The sequence below is a fragment of the Schistocerca serialis genome, chromosome 9 (assembly GCF_023864345.2).
Source record: "Schistocerca serialis cubense isolate TAMUIC-IGC-003099 chromosome 9, iqSchSeri2.2, whole genome shotgun sequence".
NCBI classification, from domain to species: domain Eukaryota; kingdom Metazoa; phylum Arthropoda; class Insecta; order Orthoptera; family Acrididae; genus Schistocerca; species Schistocerca serialis.
Genome location: NC_064646.1, coordinates 370,179,970 through 370,204,684, shown reverse-complemented (window position 1 = coordinate 370,204,684; position 24,715 = coordinate 370,179,970).

Sequence of the window (24,715 nt, the reverse complement as noted above, 5' to 3'; positions counted from 1 at the left end):
TAATACCTCTCACTGCGAGTAAATATACTTATTTAAGGTAAAAGCTTATATACTACAAATTTACCACACATGAGACGTTAATATACAAACAGTGAAATACTGTATGTAAGTCTGGCACACAATGAAACTATTATGGAAATTCAGCGTAGTATTCAGCACATGTTTGAAGGACTAGGTGAAGTTTTGTGTCCCTTGGTCAATATCAGGTGCTGCTTCCATGCTTTTTCGAGCTGCTACTAGTAGTTTCTTTTCTTGTTTTGCCTGCCCGACTATTCTGTTGGCTAATAATAGGCGGTCCGTCGGTTCTTTTCTGTTGACCTCTTAACTGCCAGGGATGCTCTCGCTTTAGATTATCGTAATAGTGACATGCGGTTGTTCCAAGTCCAGACAAAGAAAGGAGCCTGCAGGGAATGTCGCTATTGCTTTTCGTAACGAGCCCGCCTTGGTTCCTTGGTGGTGCAGGTTAAGCGCTTAGAGCTGTTTTTATAGCATGAAAGAACCTTTCATGTAGAACTGCCCTCTGTGAACTATGTCTGCGAGCTGTGGCTACTCCCGTAACATATCAAGCAAACGAGTTGTAGTCATGGTAAGACTGGTGTCCGGGTACTGGATTAGCAGATCTCACGATGTCTCGACCTTCTCCTGAAACGGCCTAGGCGGCTATTTGAACCTATTCCGTAATAGTGGAATGTCTGTCTGCTCGTGTAGACGACCTTTGGAGTGGCGCCATGGCAGGTGCAGAGCGAGTGTGAGCACTCAAATCAAATGAAACGATCGTGTGCCATTAATACCGGGAGGCCCCGTCCGGGGAATTTCGGCCTCCGGGTTGCAAGTCCTATTTCAGGGTACGCCACATTGGGCGACTTGCGTGCCAGTGATGATGAGATAATGATGAGGACAACACAACTCTCAGTCCACGAGCGGAGAAAATCCCTAACCCAGCCTGGAATCGAACCCAGGCTCGCTGCATGGTAGGAAAACACGTTGCTAATCATCTGAACAGGCGGACCCTGAGCACTCAGGCCTGCACCCTCTACAAAGCGCTGACATACATGAACTTTGCATTGCCTCACACCACGGCTGCGTATTCTAGTACTGGTCTTACCAGTGCCACATAGAGGATGATGCCGTGGTGTGGGAGTCGATGGTGTTTATGAAACTCTCTTCAACGTCTTTCGGAACTAGTAGTGACAAACAATTTTAGATCAATAAACCGGATCCAATCAGTAATGTGTCTGTCCAGCAGTATCATATAAAATTTCAGCTGGAAATTACGGGTTTCAGTTTTCATCGTCCATACCCAGACACTAAAATGACATAGTGATTCACTCACAAGCACATAGTAAAAAACCACAGAGCCAGTGCAAGGTTGCCGATACGAGGAAATCAGAGTAACGTAAATCTGAACAGCGCGGCGAGTCACTGAACACTCGTCCACCTGTCTGAGATTTCAGTACCTTAACCACTGTTCAACATCGCTCGGAACGTGTTCAAATAGTATCAGTAGTTAGATTGTTCTGTTGTTTGCTTGTTAGTTTAATCACCGATACATTCAACCTTCTGTTATCTAGGAACCACATTTATAAAGTTTGCAACACAACGCATTACTACACGTCTCGAAAACTTGCAGGCCCAGTGAAAGCTACTGTTAAATGTTCAAAGGAAGTAGACTAAGGAAATTATAGTAAAGTTAAATTCATGGATACAGCAGCCCATCCAATACTGGCTTGCTATGGAATCATAATGTGACGCAGCGACGAAACTTTTAAGATAATATCTAGGAGCAGTTTCATTATCCGCTTGATTCTGCCTCCATGCATGTCAAAACACTGTTGTGGGAGGAACAAACGGAATCATCATGATTAGGACGTACGCATGCATCTGAGGAAGTACTTACCTGAACATAGTATTTATACCATGTGTTAACCACAATAATGAATAAGAATCGCTTTATTTCACTAAACTTATTCATCAGGTTGTTGTCTTCCTGCACCCATTTACCGAATCGAGTGTTGCACCTTACGTACCTACTGAACAGGCGAAATCAGCAGAGCCAAACCGTGGAATGGAGTGTTGATAGTAGTCAAGACAGCGAACTCAGGGCATGTTGGGCAGGAATCTGAAATAGAATGATTAAAATGATGCATGAGAAAGTGCTAAAAAGTGTCAGGTATTACAATTAAAAGTAACAACACTGGAGGCACAGCGCATTAATGGGCGTTACCCTCATGCCCCATTTGTTCTTTAGATGTTCACATAAAACAAACACCTCAACGGTATGAGTCTCTTAAATATTTTGTTACTCTCCATTACAATTTATAGATATCCCCCAATTAGGCGCTCTTTAAACTCGATTCTACAGGAGCAATATGATGGAACGTATGTTACAAAACACTTTCTTGTACAGCTCTGATACACACTTCTGTAACCGTGGCAATTAAAGAAGTGGTCAAGCGCACGTATTAGCTGACCCACCTCCGTAAATGAGTGCCAAAAGACGCTTCAGAGAAGCAAGCCTAAATAATTAATCAAATTATATTAACGACTGTTGCCATGTATCATGATTTTCGCTAAAGTACTAGTTACTTATTTGTGAACCAATCGTTATTTGTAATTATTGTGAACGATCTGAGTGTGACAGAATTTGTATAAAATTTCTTTTTTTAGATATTGTTATAATACATTGGTGTAGTGCGGGAGCCGGCCGCTGTGCCCGAGCGGTTCTAGAAGCTTCAGTGCAAAACCACGCTGCTGCTAATGTCGTAGGTTCGAATCCTGCCTCGGGCGTTGATGTATGTGAGTCCTTACGTTGGTTAAGTTTATGTAATTCTAAGTCTATGGGACTGATGACCTCACATGTTAAGTCCCATAGTGCTTAAAGCCATCTGAACCATTTGTAGTGCGGGAGGTGGCCAGATTGACTCAGATTATGTCTGCAGAAGATACAAACGATGTATTTTTGGTGGAGATTACCTTCAGCCAATGCAAAAACAGACAGTAGTGGACCCCTAGAGAAGTAGATGCCTTGACATTTTCTAATGAAGAGCATAAGGCGATTCTGGGCACTTTCACGTTCATTCTTGAAAACCCAGTCTTACCTGTGAGACACTGTTTTGTCTGATCATGTGACTGATAGATGCTTGGATGCGAATGACTCCTATAAGATTTTAACTTCTACGTTACACCACGAAGAAGGATACTTAGGTGTTCGTTCTGGAAGGTGGCAGACTGGCATGTGACATAGTGTGGATTTTGGTGGAGTGGGGACAGATCCTGGAGTTTCAACGGCCACTTCCACACTTGAATTTTTCAAGGGACTTTTCAGAGGTTTGAATGTGGTCCACTTGTACTACGTAACTGAGGATAGACAGAGTATTAGTTATTATTCTTTGTATCCTTTGCGCCAATTTATGAATCATCATGTTGAGCCCTGAACTGTTTGAGTTTGTGTACTGCGATTATCAAATGGACTTAGTTTTCACGTATCTTTGATTGCAACTTAGTTTGGAGATTTTTCTACCATTGTTGCAAAGCTGTCAACTAAATAGAGGTGGCATGCCTCTGCGTCACTTTAACAACATTGTCAGTCAGATTAACATTCATATATTTGTGAGCGATATCGAAGTTCCCTGGTACTATATTCATTATGTGTTGTTAATGAATTTTCTTACATGAGAAAATTGTGGGCAGAATGTTCCTGTAACCGCGTGTGTAGCTTGTTGAGAGCTTGCACCATAGGGGCCATACCAGAGGCGAACAGTAACAGGGAGCGACATGAACTGTGGGCCATAAATGCTGAACACTGAGACCAGACCATGTGAGTGATTCTAGGAGACAGTTTTCAGTGGGTCTTACCTGCAGAGGAACTTCCAGCTGAAGCTCCCTCTCCCTTTTGCTTAGAGTTGACAGAAGGGTGCTGGTTTGAAAAACATTTTACCTGGGCTGGGCGCCACTATATCGTGGAAGATGGCTGGATGGATGGAAGTGTGTGGAAGATGCCATTAAAAAGAGATGCTGTGGGCTGTTCTTTTGTGCAAACGATGGGAAGGTCATAAAACTCAATATATTCTCATGTTGGAAGCAAGGATGACATGGATAGAGTTGCTGGCGTACCTGTCTAGTAGAGGTAGTAGGACTGTTACCACCCCCGATCCCCTGTCTCTTTCTCTCTCTCTCTCTCTCTCTCTCTCTCTCTCTCTTTCCCTGAATGCGAGGAAATGGCCAGGCTCTTTTAGAGAGCAGCAAAAATATATATTTCATGGGCGCAACTGTCTGGGAAGCTTAACAGCCTTTTTTCAGAAATTGGAAGTGCTCAGCCAAGAAAGCCTAGGTCACTCCATAAATGAGGACTTTGGTCCGGTCTAGATAGATGGTGTTTCCAAAATATCGCCATGGATTACCTTGAGAACGACTTCTCCCTGGTCACAGATCTTCTTTTTTTCATAAGAGAGAGATTGGGATATACAAAGTAGAGGCTTGCTCCCCCAGTTTGGGAACCCCAGTGCTGTTTCTGGACTGGCTAACATGCCAACTGAGCAGTAAAGAAGGGACTTCAATGAGTAGAGGGTTGTTCGATTGGCTTCATGCAATGTTAGGCTGGTTTCTTTTTTCTAATTCATCTCCCATACCGAGGCTTGATGGAAGTGGTAGTGTTCTGAACCAATGGCCTTACCGCTTTGGTAACATTGGTTCCCATAAAATCAACGAATTTGTGTTGGGCTTGGCTAGAACTTGGATGGCTGGCTGGCTCTGAGCACTATGGGACTCAACTGCTGTGGTCATAAGTCCCCTAGAACTTAGAACTACTTAAACCTAACTAACCTAAGGACATCACACACATCCATGCCCGAGGCAGGATTCAAACCTGCGACCGTAGCGGTCGCACGGTTCCGGACTGCGCGCCTAGAACCGCGATACCACCGCGGCCGGCTAGAACTTGGATGGGTCACTGTCTGGTCTGCTGGGCACTGTTGACAAGTGGTGTGTGCTCAGCCCTCGTGAAGCAAACTGAGGAGCTTGTAAGGCGTCCGCATTTTTCAGACCTTACATGAGCTTCATAATTACGATACAGAATAAAATCCTCGGAAAATAACTCTATATTGTTAACAGGAAGCAATTGTAATAATTTCATGTACCGGGGAGGAAAACAATATCCACCCTTATAAAGACAGAGGCATGCATAAATAAGTTAAAGTCAACACAGTTTGGATGGGGACTGTGCACGTGGCTAATAGCGTTGGGAAACCCCAATTAACATTAAGAAAAGAATGCCCAGGTGCAGCATAGGAAGAAATAAGGTGAGAACAATATAGTACCTTTTAAATAAACACAGCCGAGAACGTGCGTAAGTAGCTAGACAGCCTTAACAAGGCTAGCGGCGACCCGGAAAGGAAAATAAAAATTCATCTATAACGAGGAAGCGGTTGGCTGAAGCCATACTGTGTGACGTAGAAGAGACACGATGGGGAGAGTCACGTCATATAAATGCATTTTCCGGAACTAAATTAACAGAGCTCTTTTGTCTCACAGTGGGCCACACCTATGTGTGGAAAAATAGAGAAGACGGTGAGACCTTTACGTCTGCGAAGTGAGGGTGGTACGCTTCACGTATCGTGGCGACAGATGCAAAGCGGTATTTCATATTCCTGCGGAAATTTTTGCGGGAAGAGCATTGTGCACGTCGCTCCATCCCTTATGGAGTGTGCAGTAACCATTATTTCGACTAGGGAAAATTTAAAGTTCTACAGAACGCAGGAAAGTTGAGACCCATTGAGTACCCTCCATTGAGTACATGAGAATTTGACTAGTTTAAAAGATAAAATATCATTCTCCACCACCGTAGTCCACTGAGCAGCTACGAGAACGTAGATGTAAATTTCACTGATGAAGATTTAATTGTTTTGCTAGTTATACCATTCTCATATATAGAGATAAGGATTTAATAATCACATATTCAATGTCTAAATATTAATTAGTTTGTTAAGAGTGGAAAGTAATTGAACTTTCTTGTTATGTATCACTTTAACCCTGAAAGCAGTGATAAATTAAATATAGATTGAAAAAGGGAGAGGCTGTGTTGCCATTTTAGAAAAAATCCCCAACTCTCATTTATATCAGTTTGTGCATTCTTGTCATGTTACAGCAGATTTTCTAATTAATTTGAGAGGATCCGCACCTAACATTAGCGGTATTACAGGGCCAATTTTAATAGCAATGTATAATGCCTGTTTACCACCCTGGGCTTGAGAAGATACGTTATCCATTTGCGTACGGTCACAAAATAGCTTTATCCACCAGCAATTTACACAAAATAACAAAATTTTACAAGGTACTTGATTGAAAAGTAGCAGCTCTGGTCACAGAAACTAACAATGGGCGGGAGAGCTGTGTGCTGACCACATGGCCCTCCATATCCGCATCCAATGGCGCCAATAGGCTGAGGATGACATGGTTTGTGGTTAGTACCGTTGGACCTTCTGTGGCTGTTAGGACGAAGTTAAGTGTTTTCAGTTTAATCCTCCCCTGGTGGAGAATTTCAGGTGTTTCCGTAGATGGTAAGGCTTGTGGTCTGTATCTTGTGGTGGACAAAGAGGCAGTGGCAGTTGCCAACTGTACAGACAGTGGAACTGCTTATTGCATAGGACATGACGCATGTCACTTTGATTCAGGCAGCAGCATCTTTACTGCATTTGGAAAGGGGGTTTCTGTCTGTACCTTAAGTAAATGTTGTAGGAACATTTCCCGTTTATTAGGAAGACTTTCCGTTTATTTTTATGTCCTTTTTTGAATAAACATTATTCAATCATATTCTCTGCCATCTACATCAGTTACAGACGTTAGAATCGAACATTCATTATTAAACTATTCATTCAACTTTTATTTTGTATTTCTGCTTATTTTATTAACACGCAATTGTAGCCAACACATAAACTATTTGACTGCAGAATCACTACTAAAGTCTATTATTTGCAGCGAATTAGCTACAGAGCATGAGAGCTGACGTGCACACTTCAACCCAATGACCACATTGAGCTATTCTTTTTAAACAGAGACATGCATAACTTAACAATCTGAAGTACGAGTAACTGCAAGTAAAGACGCAACTCGTTTGCTAGTATGGACAGCTGTTAAGGAGAACAGCTTCTTGGCGGTAACCGTTAGGTGCTGTCACACATTTTCTAAGAAACATCCAGCACCTGGTAACATCAGAGGATAGGGCATTAAAGAATCTAGGTGGGTGTGTCACGAGCTCTTCACATCATTTTACACACCATATTAATTTTTTTATGCTTATGCACCTACTATATTTAATTTATTCACTCTACAACACACCTAGAGACTCCTTCTGTAAAACACTTACACTGATAGGCGACTTACAGACTGAAAGAACCATTTACTCGCAATACAAGTGATGACGGAGGGGGTACCATTCAGACAACTCCAGTCACTGCAAAATCTCACGTCGGTGTAGTACGTCTTTGGTCGATGGCTTCCGTTATCACAATAAGATATTTTATCCTCCCGACAACATACTTTCATAAGGAACTCTCCATGACATGTATACCATGTCTGATAAACGCGGTCTTCTATGACTGTCATAATTATGCATCACCTGCGACCTCTTGTACAACACTCGGAAGAAATGAATCGTACCCTGACACTGTAAATTTATTTTCTGTTATCAATAATATTGGCAGGTGGCAAGGAGCTACTGGATATCGGAATCACAGACGATGTCTTTTTATAATCGTTAAAGCTTTAGTAGTATCCTCCTTAATAAGATCACCTGACATTGCTGATGAAGGCAGCCTAAGCCCATCAGATGTTAGTTTTACAATAGGCTTAGTCTGCATATATCAGTGTCTCTCCATTCTACAGGACTGTATTCGATCTGACTACCCTTTGTTGTTGTTACCGTTGTTGTTGTGGTCAGCCCAAAATGCCCTGAAGCAGCTCTCCAGGGTACTCTACGCTGTGCAAGACTCTCCATCTGCGAATATCTACTGCAACCTGTTCCTTTTGAGCCTGCTTAGTGTAATCATACATTGGTCTAATTCCCCCCGCCCCACACACACACACTTTCCTTCAGTATTAAAACTTTGATTCCTTGATGTCTCAGAACGTGTCCTGTCAACAGATCCCTTCTTTTAGTAAAGTTACGCCACATATTTCTTTTTGTCTCCAATACTGTTCGATACTTGATTATTAGTTACACGATGTACGACTGTAATCTTGAGCATTTTAAGAGGTTCTATTCCCCTCTCGTTTGGACTGTTCATCATCCACTTTCATCAGAGGCGACATTCTAAACAAATATCCTCAGAAAAGACTTCCTAACAATTAACGTTAACAAATTTTTTCTTCAGTAACTCTTTATTCCCATTCTCAAACAACATTTTACATCCTCTCTACTTCGGTGATTATAAATTATTGTATGGCCACCATAGTTTCATTTAACTCGATTACAGCCCATTAAGCTTCTTTTAATTATGTTGACGTTCACCTTAATCATCCTCATTTCAAGACACTGTCCACGCAGTTCAGCTGTTCTTCAAAGACTTTTGCTGTCACTGACGGAATTACAATGTCTTCGGCTAACCTCGAGTATTTTATTTCTTCTCCGTGAACTTAAACTCCTTCTATGAATTTTTCTTTGCTTTCCTTAACTGCTTGCTCAATGTACAGACCGAATAACAGCTGGGATAGGCTACCATCCTACCTCACTCTCTCCTCACCCACTGCTTCTCTTTCATACCCCTAGACTCTTACAACTATCGTCTGATTTCTGTACATCTTGCACATCATCTCTCCCTCCCTGTATCTTGCCACTTCTGGCTTCAGAATTTCAAAGTGTGTATTCCAGTTGACATTGTCAAAAGATTTCTCCATTTACTTTCGGCCACCCACTAACTCACTTGCAAGGAAGGAGGATATCTAGGGAGCATGCTAGGAATGTGGGAAAAAAAAGAAGGCTCTGAGCACTATGGGACCTAACTACTGAGGTCATCAGTCTCCTACAACTTAGAACTACTCAAACCTAACTAACCTAAGGACATCACACACATCCATGCCCGCAGCCCGCAGCAGGATTCGAACCTCCGACCGTAGCGGTCGCGCCGTTCCAGACTGCAGCCCCGAGAACCGCTCGGCCATCCCGGCCGGCTTAGGAATGTGCAGCATGCATGTTAAGGAATCAGTGCACAGTGCAGAAGATTCTACTGCGAAGCATTTTAGGTAAACCTGTTCTTATATGGAGGCCTTATGAAGTACAATGGTAGAACAAAAAGGAAGTGCTCACATTGGAAAGGATATAAGGTAGACATGTAGTCATCCACCTATATTATTCAATCTACACATCGATTAAGTAATGACGGATGGAGAAGAAATGGTCAGATGTGTCATTAAAATTCAGGTTAGAAGGATTCGAATGATAATTTTCGCTCACGATATTGCAATTCTAACAAGGGAACCTTCCCATCGCACCCGCCTCATATTTAGTTATATGTTGGCACAGTGGACAGGCCTTGATAAACTGAATACAGATCAATCGAGAGAACAAGAAGAAGTTGTGTGGAACTATGAAAAAAATAGGCAAAATATTCAAACTGAGTGGTCCATGCGCAAGATAGGCAACATCAAGGATAGTATGAGCTCAGGAGCGCCGTGGTCCCGTGGTTAGCGTGAGCAGCTGCGGAACGAGATGTCCTTGGTTCAAGTCTTCCCTCGAGTGAAAAGTCTGATTTCTTTATTTTCGCAAAGTTATGATCTGTCCGTTAGTTCATTGACGTCTAGTGTCCTTGGTTCAAGTCTTCCCTCGAGTGAAAAGTCTGATGTCTTTATTTTCGCAAAGTTATGATCTGTACGTTAGTTCACTGACGTCTCTATTCACTGTAATAAGTATAGTCTCTGTGTTTTGCGACCGCACTGCAAAACCGAGCGATGTTTGTTTAGGTGTAGCGTCCCCATATTACGGCGCAGTTACCTCGCATCCGACGGACGGACGGACACATAATAATTCTTTGAAAATTAAAATTAAACTTTTCATTCGAGGGAATACTTGAACCAAGTAACTGTCGTTTCGCAGCTGCTCACGCTAACCACGGGACCACGGCGCCCCTGGGCTCAAACTATCCTTGATGTTGCCTATCTTGCGATTGGACTTCCCAGTTTGTATATTTTCATTATTTTTTTCATAGTTCCACACAACTTCTTCCTGTTTTCTCGATTGATCTGTGTTCCGTTTTTCAAGGCCTATCCACTGTGACAACTTATAACTAAATCTGATGGGGTTACGATGGGGAGGTTCCATTGTAAGTGGAAATTAAGGAGAACTGCTTGACTAGTGGAAATGAATGAACACTCTGCTAAGTACCTGATTTGAATTTGGAGTAAACCATAAACGAAAGTAATTAAAAGTAGCAGTATTGAAGTAAACCATTAATTAAACATCAAAATGGGGGTCCACGAAGTACACGGTCTAAATGGATTACATTTCCTGGAAGGCAAGTAACAGAAAATGGCTAGAGCAAGGAGTATATAAAAAGCAGATTAGTACAAAGAAAGACGGAATTCCTGTCACAAAGGATCCTAATTTGAGGAAAAATTTTCTAAGAGCTTGTGCGGTGCTGAACATTAGGTGAAATGATAAGAGCTCTTCGAAAGAGAGGGTATTCGGCGAATGTACTGGTCTCTCCGTTCCCCCGACTTAAATTCCATCGAGAACGTGTGGGATGCGTTGGAGACACGTACTGCAGCACGGGAACATGCACCAGCGACCATCCAGCAGCTGTCAACTGTTCTGGTGATGGAATGGGACGCGCTACCACAGTGACTCCTTACCACCCTCGCAGCCAGCATGGAAGCACGACGCAGAGCGTGCAATGTCGTCCGTGGTGTTCACACAAACATCTAACAATCGCGTTCCGCATATTGTAATATCCAAGGGAACATCATGAGTCTCAGAGTCTTCATTGTAGTTATTGTCTTTGAGTAAGGCCTTTCTGTTCGTTTCAAATGGTTCACATGGCTCTGAGAACTATGGGACTTTTAAGGTCATCAGACCCCTAGAACTTAGAACTACTTCAACCTAACTAACCTAAGGACATCAGACACATCTATGCCCGAGGCAGGATTCGAACCTGCGACCGTAGTGGTCGCACGGTTCCAGACTGTAGCGCCTAGAACCGCTCGGCCACCACAGCCGGCTATCTGTTCGTTTCTTTGCGTATATGTTTCAATTACCTTGCGTACTGCACTGTTTTACTTCTTTCTATGTACTTTCTAAGTTTAGTCAAGGTATGTATCTTGACAGTGATACAGCATGTGAAAACTACTTTCGTTTTTATGTTTTGTACACTCGTGTAGTTAAGAACGTAGGGAGCAAGTGTTATTCTGGAAAGAAAAGTTTGGCGCAGATAATAATGAAGGAATTTAACTACATCTACAGCATTCAATGACATATAAGAAGCCTTCGACAAGGCTAAATCGGACGACATATTTGAAGTTTTGAGAAGAAAATGTAATAGATGATAAAGATCGAAAAATAATATGAATATTTACAAAACGAATAAGGGGTTATTGATGGAAGGACAAATCAAGAAGTGTAGATACGAAAAGATGTCCAACGAGGTTAGGCATTGTCAGCCTTATCTTTCACCCGTAACGTGAAAGACACTTAAAAGGTGAAGACGATTTCTCTGATAAGTATATTAATACACGACCATAGGGTATAAAAACTAAGATAAGCTGGTGATGTAGCTATCCTACAGAAAATCTTTAAGAATTGGAGCCGTGTATTTCAAAATGGATTAAGGTTATCGAGTAGGATATAATATGAAAGTAATTAATTACAAACCAAAAGTGATGGGAAATGATAAAAAAGAGCGAGCTGGACTCCCAATTTACGCTGATAACGAGCTGTTTCTGCAAGTGGACCCAATTATTTATATCTGTCGTCTGGCCAGTAGGGAGTTATATCACAAAGCAGAAGTGAGAAGTACAATTACTCAAATCCTGATACAATGAGAAGTTGGTGAATAGGAAGTGAGAACAGCGGATACATTTGTATTTTGAAAGGTGTCTATTTATTTGAGCACATCATTCATAATAATATTGCCTAACAACTATATATGCTATTTTATCATTTTCATATGCCATCCCTATGATTTCCTACTTGAACATGCCTATGAGAAGTGATCTGTGGGATATGTGTTTTATTTTAATCCTGACTTTCCGCCGGCCAGAGTGGCCGAGCGGTTCTAGGCGCTGCAGTCTGGAACCGCGCGACCGCTACGGTCGCAGATTCGTATCCTGCCTCGGGCATGGATGTGTGTGTTGTCCTTAGGTTAGTTAGCTTTAAGTAGTTCTACGTTATAGGGGACTGATGACCTCAGGAGTTAAGTCCATTAGTGCTCAGAGCCATTTGAACCATTTGAACCTAACTTTCCCTTTGTGATAAACGGCCTCTATTTCACGAGAAGTTCCTGTGTTGCATGAAATCCGTTCTGTTAATTTCGCTGTGAGCTAAGGAGTATTTTCTGTAATCTCCAAGCTTCGAAGCGGAGGGTGGAGCCATTGTAATGCAGAGGACAACAGCATATGGGCTGGGGGGAAATCGAAGAACAAGGAGAGGGATGGTGGCGGAAGACACCAGTCCCCTTTTGGGCACGTGACATGAGACACTATCTTTTCCGGCGAATTCGTAGCCACGAGTTTCAATTGCTTGCTTGAAATTCACGGTAGAAGTTTCGATATCTTCCAAGAGAGTCATCCCTTGACTCTGAGATGTTCTCTTGATTTACATATCAGTTTTCTAAGACGGGTATTAAATCATGGTGGGTCTTTCTTGACGTCAATCTGTTGTGGAACTATGGAATACATTTTATGCTCAAGAATTATTATGAATTTGTAGAATGAAAAGCTCGTCTATAAAAATCAACAGGGATTCCGCTAACAGAGACGTTGCGAAACTCAGCTAGATCTGTTTTTCTATGAGATACACATCACCCTAGACGACGGCGCTTAGGTTGATGTCATGTTCCTTGACTTCATAAAGGCAGTTGCCCAACTCTGCACTTCCGTTTCGTGAAATAAAAATGAACTTACCGAACATCAGAACAGATAAAACTCAACAGGTCGCACGTAACGGAACAAAATCGACGGATGTAACGGTAATTTCCGGAGCACAACAAGGAAGTGTGATAGTACCGTTACTGTTCACTGTATATATAAATGAGCTAGTAGAAATTGTCGGATACTCTTTATGGCTGTTCGCAAAAAAATGGTTCAAATGGCTCTGAGCACTATGGGACTCAACTGCCCTGGTCATAAGACCCCTAGAATTTAGAACTACTTAAACCTAACTAACCTAAGGACATCACACACATCAATTCCCGAGGCAGGATTCGAACCTGCGACCGTAACGGTAGTGCCGTTCCAGACTGTAGCCCCTCTAACCGCCCGGCCACTTCGGCCGGCCGGCTGTTCGCAGATGATGCTGTTGTCTATGATAAAAACTATTTGCAGAATAATCTTCAGAGAATTAATGAATGATGCAGGCTTGGCAGTGTACACTGAACGTAAATAAATGTGAATATAGGAAAAGAAATCCACTACTGTAAAGATACACTATTGATTAGAAACCTTTGGGAACGGTGTCTTCCGTAAAATATCTAAGAGTAACTATCCAGAGTGACGTTAAGTGGAATGACCACATAAAACAAATAGGGGGGGAAGCAGATGCTAGTCTCAGATTCATGGGAAGAATCTTAAGGAAAATTGACACATCCACGAAAGCGCTTGTTCGATCGATTCTTGATCATTGTGCGTCTATATGGGATTCCTACCAAGTAGGACTGATAGAAGAGATAGAGAAGATCCAACGACGAGCAGCGCGTCTTGTCACAGAATCGCTTAGCCGGATCGAGGGCGTTACGGAAATGCTCAACAAATAGCATTGGCAGACATTACAAGAGAGGCGTTGTACATCACGGAAAGATTTACCACTGAAAATTCGACAGAGCTGTTTCCAGGAAGAGTCGGACAACATGTTACTTACTCCCTAATACGTCTCGCGTAATGACCACGAGGAGAAAATTCGAGAAAATGGGGCCAATACAGAGGCTTTCCAAAGTCTTTCCTCTCACGCACTAATTGCGAATGGAACAGGGTTGGAGGGCTCAGTTAGTGCTACGAAAGGAACCCTCCGTCACATACGATTGGATGGATTGTGGGTTATGTCGTGGACGTAGACTTAGAAATCACGAGGATAGTGATTAAACGCAGTACACCTTTCTATCCTTGCCTCTTCCACCACATTCGCACTTGTATTACGCGAAAGGTATTATTTATCCCAGGGCCGGCCAGGGTGGCCGAGCGGTTCTAGGCGCTACAGTGTGGAATCGCACGACCGCTGCGTCCGCAGGTTCGAATCCTGCCTCGGGCGTGGATGTCTGTCATGTCCTTAGGTTAGTTAGGTTTAAGTAGTTCTAAATTCTAGGGGACTGATGATCTTAGAAGTTAAGTCCCCTAGTGCTCACAGCCATTTGAACCACTTTTTTGATTTATCCCAGTACTTGGAAACCATTATATTATTGCAAATTTCTCTCATAATGTACCTGTTGTGATGACAATGGCTGGTAGCAAAGAGGACATCTTTATCAGTGGAACAGCGTTCTTAGTTCTGACTTGGTGTGAACTGAATTACGTATGCGCACATCTCAAGAACCAACATGCATCAGTTTCCCTGCATGTGAGGCAAACACAGGCGCACGACGACAAGTCACACATGTGCAAACGCACCTTTAGGAAAACTAAACAGGTGGCACTGTAGCATATAATCTAACTGGAAGAGGGCAGATAAGCTTACTAAGCGTCTAGGTAATGTCTCAGGCCGAAACGTGTTCCACAGGCATCGTACAGGTGTTGATAATTACATGAAATGTCAGAAATAATGCCATCGTTGAGAGTTCTAATGCAAATGTACGATATGATGTAAGGAGTTTTCATTAAATTTCTCACTTTTTTATATGTGAGAGACGTCAGGCAAGCATACATTGCGGATTTCAACTGTTGGGTATTACGAAGTCTTTGCCACACCTGACATTGCGATTTCAGGGACGCCTATCATCGTCGTGAAAGGAATGTGCTAAGTAAACTTTATCAACTCACTTTACATAATCGTTCATTGACACAACGGTAGTTCCAGCTGAGACTCGCATTTACGTAAGATGTTAGGACTATTGCTCCATTTGTCACAGGGTTAAGTTCCCTAGCGTGATTTGAGAAGCATAATAATAATAATAATAATAATAATAACAATAATAACAGCAGCACAACAAGCCTTCCCTTGCCTTTCTAGTCGATGCGTCACAGATTTAAATGTGCGAGGCATTTTCGTCTGTATTTGTGAATTATTAAAAGAACTGTGGAGTAATTCCACTTCAGGTATCATGGAACTGAAAAAGCTACGTTGGGAAGAACGGCGTAACAATCATATATATCATTAAGAGATCTTGGGCTGGTTTTGATACCAAAGGTAGTAATCCAAGAAATTAATGGGGGGGGGGGGGTGTATATGGTTTTCCCTCGTTATGAAGACGTTACGACGTAACGTTGACGACATACCAGTGGTGCTGTATCTTGTAGAACACATCAAAGCTCAAGAAACTGAGTGTAATTCACACTGAACGAAAAAATGATAAGAACATACAACTGAAAGTGAAAAAAACACACACACCAAAAAATAAGAAAACAGACCAGCCATAAAATTTCTGCAAATCACCTGTCACCGCGATAAATTTAATTTAGAAAGAAGTCTGGTGCCCTAAACTGTTCTCGCTCAATTGAGTAAAAAGACTACAGATTAAACAACTCATCATATAAGCGTTGTTAACACTGCAAGAAAAATTACAGCAGGTCACAATAAAACAATGGATGTATCCCACAAAGCAGAAAAAAGAAAATTTGAATTATTGTATGTCCCCATAGTCGATGATATTGTAACTACTATGAAAATTGCTATATTGTGATATACAGGATGTAACGCGCACATGTGCAGATAATTATCTCTGTTGCACCGTAATATATACACACATCAGTGTTTTGGTTGATTTTTCTGTGCGTCGAACAGTCTTCTCACAAACACGACACATTATTTACCTCCTGATGTTTTCTGCACGGTCATACCTGCAGCACCAAATAGGCAGCGGTTGTACGTAATATACCAAACGTTTTGCATCTTCGCATCAATAGTTCACCACCTGGCCTGCTGCCCAGAGTAAAATAAACATTAATCTCGCTCGTACCACAGCTACCTCGATGTTCTGACCAACCTAAAAACATATTACTACTGGTAGCTATAATTATTAGTCTGAAACTGTAGTAAATACTGCTGTCATATAGTTCAGTACATTGTCCTCAGCCCCCAACAGAAATATCTGCACTTATACCCATTACACTCTGTGTTCCGACGATTCTAACTAAGCGAAACTGTTTTCATTACGTAAGAACTGAACGTCATTGTGTATTATTGCGCCACTGTTTTCTAGCTAGGTCTGTGCCCTTCCGCTGTGACATACACTGGCGAGTAAAAATGATTACGACGAGGTGAAGGTTGAAGTGGTCACTGTAACAAATATCTTCTAATACCTATATGGCTGGCACATGTTTTGATCACAACGTCTGTTCAAATGGTTGAAATGGCTAAGAGCACTATGGGAGATGCGATGCGACATGTTATATATGAAACCATGATACTGTAACAGTTCCCATGTTATGATATTCTGAAGTGGTAGTAACATTTTGTGGACATACTGTATTGCCTCTTCACACTTCGCTTTTAGTGTTCCAGATGTGCACTTAAGGAACTTCATTCTCATATTCGTAGAAACATCTAATACAAACAAAGCCTGGAATCTTACAACTAGCTTCTAACCAGGGGCAACACGTTCCTCTACACAAAAAAGGTTCAAATGGCTCTAAGCACAATGGGAGTTAAGATCTGAGGTCATCAGTACCCTAGAACTTAGAACTACTTAAACCTGACTAACCTATGGACATCACACACATCCATGCCCGAGGCAAGATTCGTACCTGCGATCGTAGTTGTCTCGTGGTTCCAGACTGAAGCGCCTAGACCCGTTCGGCCACAGCGGCCGGCCTACACGTCTGTCAGGGACCTGAAGATGGCGTGGTAAAACGCTGAAACTGGTAGCCCCATAAAATAAGGTTGACTATTAACGGCTGTAAGGTGTTTTAATTTGACATCCTCTATCGAACAGCCGAGTCCCGCAACCATCGTTAAAAAGATGGACATACAGAGTTACGACCTCTGTCTGTCGTAAAGATTAAATGTCGCCTGGTGCCGTTGTGTTAAAGTATATGGGTTTTAAGAAAGCTACGTATACAAAACCTTGGATTTCCGAAAAAAAATGAAGAGAAAAATTTTTCTTGTGACAAAAATATCACACGTACTTCACTTTCCTGCTATGCTCGATGAAGTTCAAAACGATAGTTGTTCGGGGACGATGTTTACCGTTAGATGAATATTGTTTAAGAGATGTTGCTGACCTCATTCGGATGATATATCTAAAGTAGCTGCAGCGGAACATTGCGCGGTATTAGCGGCGATAAGCGAAAATGTGTACCTGATCGGGATTCGAAAGCGGGTGTTTTTTGGTGGTAGATGACGCGCTTGATGTGCGAGACACGAGACACTGATAGGCAGCCTAAAAGAAGTGGTTGCACGTTTGGTTGAAGCTGCAGCGTAGATTTGAGAGCACCTGGTAGTTTTTAACGTGTTGGACACTCAATAGCACGCATAAACCAGTTGTGTGTTAATGTAAAAGGATGACATTCTCAGCAACATCTCTAAGAGAGTATTCATCACCATAATTTTAACACTGTCTCCAAACATCACTTGCATCAAAACCTTCATAGCCCCCTAGTAGCGAAACGTTGTACCCGATACGTTTTGTTACATAAATAAAGATTTGCTTAAAGTTTGATTAATAAACACCATTGGCGGTCGAAGACTTCCGACATAAGAAGTCACCCTCATTCTGTCAAAGGCCTTGTTAAAGAGGGCGGAGGAGCGGACAGAGGTTCAGGGCACTGTCTTTTCCTAGGGGTGAGAAACTGCCTCTAAAGGCGGATGAATCAGCAATGATTAACGAAATGAGGATGCAGGAGGGAATGGAGACCACTGCATTAAAAGACTTGTGGCCTGTAATGGAATAAGTGCCATGACTATCTCTCCATTGGCGAAGGGTTCCGGAATAGTCCCCCATTCGGATCTCCGAGTAGGGGCCAGTGAAGTGAAGTGGAAGAAAGACAAGGATTTGTGGTCAGATGAGTATAGGGTAATATCAACAGCAGCTGAAAATGACGTAACAGGACTAGGATTCGTTATGAATAGGAAGGTAGGGCAGAGAGTGTGTTTCTGTGAACAGTTCAGTGAGAAGGTCGTTCTTATCAGAACCGACAGCAAACCAACACCGACAACGATAGTTAGGTATATATGCCGACGTCGCAAGCTGAAGATAAAGAGACAGAGAAGGTGTATGAGGATACTGAAAGGCAATACAGTATGTAAAGGGGGACTGAAATCTAACTATCATGGGGTACTGGAATGCATTTGTAGGGGAAGGAGTAGAAGAAAATGTTATAGGAGAATATGGACTTGGGACAACGAATGATAGAGGAGAAAGAATGAGTTCTGTAACAAGTTTCAGCTAGTAATAGCCAATACTCTGTTCAAGAGTCACAAGAGGAGGAGGTATACTTGGAAAAGGCCGGGTGATACGGGAAGATTTTAGTTAGATGGTCAGACAGAGATTCCGAGATGAGATACTGGATTGTAAGGCGTAACCAGGAGCAGAAATAGACTCACATCACAATATAGTAGTGATGGAGAGTAGTCTGAAGTTTAAGACATTATTCAGGAAGAATCAATAATCAAAGACCTGGGTTACGGAAGTACTGAGGAATGACGAGATATACTTGAAGTTGTATAAGGCTGTAGGTACAGCGATACGGGAATAGCTCAGTAGGCAGTACAGTTGAAGAGAATAGAAATCTCTAAACAGAGCCGTCACAGATTTTGAGAAGGAAAACATAGATACAAAGAAGGTAACTACGAAGAAAGCATGGGTAACAGAAGAAATAAACGTACTTCAATTGATTGATCAAAGGAGAGATTAAAAACATGTTCCGGGAAACTCAGGAATACAGAAATACAAGTCACTGAGGAATGATATAAATAGGAAGTGCACGGAAGAAAAGGCGAAAAGGCTGCAGGAAAAATGTGAAGTCATAAAAAAAAAAAAAAGCATTATCGGAAGGACAGACTTGGCATACAGGAAAGTCAAAACAAGCTTAAAAGGCAGTAAAAGCAAAGGTGGTAACTTTAAGAGTGCATCGGGAATTCCACTGTTTTATGCAGTAGAGCGAGCAGATAGGTGAAAATAATAAATTGAAAGCCTCTGAAGAGGAAACAAGAGTCGATTTAGAAGAGATCGGGGATCCATTATTAGAATCGGAATTTATAAGAGTTTTGGAGGACATAAGGTCAAATAAGGCAGAAGGGATAGATAACACCCCATCAGAATTTCTAAAATCATTGGGGGAAGTGGCAACAAGACGACTAATCACGTTGGTGTGTAGAATATATGAGTCTAGCGACATATCATCTTACTTTCGGGAAAGCATCATCCACACAATTCTGAAAACGTCAAGAGCTGATAAGTGCGAGACTTATCGCACAATCAGTTTAACAGCTAATGCATCCAAGTTGCTCAGAAGAATAACATATAGAAGAATAGAAAAGAAAATTGAGGATGTGCTAGATGACGATCGGTTTGGCTTTAGGAGAAGTAAAGGCACGAGAGAGGCAATTCTGACGTTGCGGTTAGTAATGGAAGCAAAGCTGAAGAAAAATCAAGACATGTTCATAGGATCTGTAGACCTGAAAAAAAGCGTTCGACAATGTGTTTTCGATTTACATTCTTGGATTCGACAAGTGACTCGTGGGGAAGCTTTGTGAGGTCCTATTTCAAGTGATTGGCGCTTAGGCCATACTTTCTTTTCATGATGAACTGCTTCGGCGCGGCTGCCCCAGAGGTACAGGAAGGAACAGAAATTGGTATAGGCGTGTTTTAGTGCAAGTAACATGCATATGACATTCAGATCCCCAGAAATCTTCTATTTAAAATTGTCATAGTTCAACAAAAATAACAGCAGTTTCATGTTGTATGTTTCTTTCCTGTAAGGTGTATACCCAACCGGAATCAAACGTAACACGTCCCCTTTATGAAGCAGCAGCACAGACTTGAGATTTAATTTGGAGGATTCAATGAACAACCTCCACTGCTCATTTTCATATTCGTCGCCCATAGTTTCCATTTGTTCCTGTACATCAGTGACAAGGTATAAATTTCGTATCAAGACAGTCCCACTGACGCCAATCATTCAGCTTCACCTTTCACCAATTCCAGATCTCTCACTAGGTCATTAATGTCACATTGTGGCAATTTGTGAATATCTGTAAGCTTAGCGTTACACACAAAGTCAGGAACTTTCAAAGAATCGGGTTATGAACGTGACTCTGTAGGCCTATATTCACTACAGCCCCCGTCACTATTTCACTTAGGTGGTGGAGGATTAGGCAGTCGTCTCCGTGAGGCACATATCGCATGCTACGTTAGGATATGCCAAGGAAAACTTATTCTTCTTGACAGTAGCACGTGTTACTGCGACTGTCATATGAAATTCACGATCATTCACGGGGCTTGAGGGTTTCCGCCATATCACGGGTATACGAAAACACAGGGAAGACCTTTTACGATTCAGCCACGAATCAAGACCCGAGATACAATATATGCAAAATACATGAGGAGCCCAGGGTTTGTCCTGGGCCTCGATTTCACAGCAAAATTACAGTCAATACGCCTTGCTAATATATGGATTTAATGGCCTCCTTTGCGATCTGATTGACAGCCAGTCAGCTAATGTAGCAAAAATTGTCAGCGTTGTCTACCCATTTGCGAAGCATATTGAATCACAGGAAGTACAATGACAACACGTGCTAACTACATTTCAGTAACTCGTTCTTCCGGAACACGAACAGGATACAACCTGTAACAGCCTGAAACTACACTTCAATGATACCTTCTCCACATCTCCCTCCCTCTTCGCCTTCCCCTTGTTGCTACAAGCCCTGGCTAAAAATAGCAACAAAATTCCCAGAGCTATTGATGCCTGAAACTGCATCTCATTTACGTTAGGAGTGTGGTCGACGGGGTTACAAGCATTTATTTCATTCCAGTTAAATTTTCGTTACTGGGTAGTGCAATTAGTGATAAATTAAGGAGACGTGAAGTCCATGGCAGCTACTAACTTCGACTGTGTGGAGCTGTTTCTGCTATCGCACCAATACGAATACGCTTCACGACGACTAACACACGAAGTTCCAGCTGAGACTAACTAAATTCGTAATCAACGCGAGACTGGGTGGCTTTGCGAGCGCCCGCATTCTCTTGTTTGCAGAAGGGACACAACACAGATGGCGCGGACTAACATCGCCGCCCACAGCATGGCGCTCAGGAATTAACAAACCACTACCATCGCTGTTACCAGCTGTCGTGACAGCAACTGTTCCTGATCGCATGTCTAGGATTGCTAACAATCATTTGCGTCGTGGCTTCTGTTCTTACAATAACTGCGAGAATCGTGTTTTCGGCAGAAACACAAACACCGTAGCACGAAAATGTTCAAATGTGTGTGACACCTTATGGGACTTAACTGCTAAGGTCATCAGTCCCTAAGTTTACACATTACTTAACCTAAATTATCCTAAGGACAACACACCCACCCATGCCCGAGGGAGGACTCGAACCTCCGCCGGGATTAGCCGCACAGTCCATGACTGCAGCGCCCCAGACCGCTCGGCTGATCATGCGCGGCGCCACGAAAATATCGGACACTTTTTAATCTGTAGTATCTCCCTTTTTACAGTTACGTTTTAGCATATGAGATCGAAGATTTTTGTTAAGCGACCCGCGTGTAGAAACATTGTTGGTATACTTGTCGCTTCAGATCTAGGTAAAACTTCGAGTTTTTCACCAAATGTTCCATCTACATTTAGATCTACACCTCGAAAGGCACCTTAGAGTAGGTGGCGGAGGGTACTTTTTCTACCATTGTCATTTCCTCATTTTTCTGTTCCAGCTGCGTGTGATTCGTGGAAGGAACGAGCGCTGTTAAGCCTCCGTGTAGACTACAGTCTCTCTGATTTTATATCTTGGTCTTTCCGCGATATGTACGAACGCGGAAGCAACATATTGGTAGATCCTTCTAGGAATGTACGCCCTCGGAACTATAACAACAGACCATGGCGTTATGAAGAACGCCCCTCTAGCATCATCTGCGATTGGAGTTGGCTGAGAATCTGCGTCACTTTCCCGAGCTTACTAAAAGAACCTTTAATGAAACGTGTAGTTACTCTTCGCACATTCTCCATTTCCTCTAACAATTCCATCTCGTCGAATGAGAGTTTATTTTGCTGCTTACTTTGTTGATGGCCCTTCAATTCCTGAGAATTCTTCGAATGAATCTCATTGTAGCATCTACACTACTGACCATTAAAATTGCTACACCACGAAGATTGACGTGCTACAGAGTTGAAATATAACCGACAGGAAACAGACGCTGTGATATGCAAATGATTAGCTTTTCAGAGCATTCAACTACAACATGCTGACATGAGAGAAGTTTCCAACCGATTTTGCATACACAAACAGCAGTTGACCGGCGCTGCCTGGTGAAACGTTGTTGTGATGCCTCGTGTAAGGAGGATAAATGCGTACCATCATGTTTCCGATTTTGTAGCCTGTCGCGATTGCGGTTTATCGTATCGCTACATTGGTGCTCGTGTTGGTCATGATCCAATGACTGTTAGCAGAGTATGGAGTCGGTGGGTTCAGGAGGGTAATACGGAACGTCGTCCTAGATCCGGAAGGCCTCGTATCACTAGCAGTCGAAATGACAGGCATCTTACCTGCATGGCTGTAACGGATCGTGCAGCCACGTCTCGATCCCTCAGTCAACAGATGGGGACGTTTGCAAGACAACAACCATCTGCACGAACAGTTCGATGACGTCTGCAGCAGCAGCATGGAATATCAGCTCGGAGACCATGGCTGCGGTTACTCTTGACGCTGCATCACAGACAGGAGCGCCGGCGATGGTGTAGTCAACGACGAACCTGGGTGCACGAATGGCAGAACGTCATTTTTTCGGATGAATCCGGGTTCTGTTTACAGCATCACGATGGTCGCATCCGTGTTTGGCCACATCGCTGTGAACGCACATTGGAAGCGTGTATTCGTCATCGTCTTACTGGCGTATCACCCGGCGTGATGATGTGGGGTACCATTGGTTACACGCCTCGTTCACCTCTTGTTCGCATTGACGGCACTTTGAACAGTGGACGTTGCATTTCAGATGTGTTACGACCCGTGGCTCTACCCTTCATTCGATCCCTGCGATACCCTACTTTTCAGCAGGATAATGCACGACCGCATGTTGGAGGTCCCGTACGGGCCTTTCTGGATACAGAAATAGTTCGACTGCTGTCCTGGCCAGCACGTTCTCTAGATATCTCACTAGTTGAAAACGTCTGGTCAATGGTGGCCGAGCAACTGGGGCGTCACAATACGCCAGTCACTACTCTTGATGAACTGTGGTATCGTGTTGAAGCTGAATGGGCAGCTGTACCTGTAAACGCCAAGGTGTATCAAGGCCGTTATTACGGCCAGAGGTGGTTGTTCTGGGTACTGATTTCTCAGGATCCATGCACCCAAATTGCGTGAAAATGTAGTCACGTGTCAGTTCTAGTATAATATATTTGTCCAATGAATACCCGTTTATCATCTGCATTTCTTCTTGGTAAAACAATTTTAATGGCCAGTAGTGTACGTTACCTGCAACTAATTCTATGTGATCGTTCCATTTCATATCGCTCTGTACGCATAATCCTAGATACTTTATGGAAGTTATTGCTCTCAGTGACTGTTATGCAATCATACAATAAGGAGTTTTCTGTCTATGTATTTGCAATAGGCTATATTTTTCATGTTATTAGGATAGCAGGCCGGAGATACGAAAGTCAGAAAAATGGTTCTAATGGCTCTGAGCACAATGGGACTTCACTACTGTGGTCATCAGTCCCCTAGAACTTAGAACTACTTAAGCCTAACTAACCTAAGGACATCACATACATCCATGCCCGAGGCAGGACTCGAACCTGCGACCGTAGCAGTCGCGCGGTTCCTGACTGCGCTCCTAAAACCGCTAGACCACCGCGGCCGGCACACGAAAGTCACACGTCCGGTATTATGACAACACTGCAACTGATAAGGAGTAATTTATCAAAGCCACTTGTGGACAAGATAACGATCTTATTTCAGCGTTACTGATAAGGATGTCGTGGGTCAGGATATGCACGTGGTTGACTTGTAAACATGGTAGCCCGGACTACCCCTCCCCAAAGGCAACCCCCAGCCCATGAATGTGGTACATTCGAGACCATCCAGAGGAACCCCAACACACCTTAGGCAATTACACTCCTGGAAATTGAAATAAGAACACCGTGAATTCATTGTCCCGGGAAGGGGAAACTTTATTGACACATTCCTGGGGTCAGATACATCACATGATC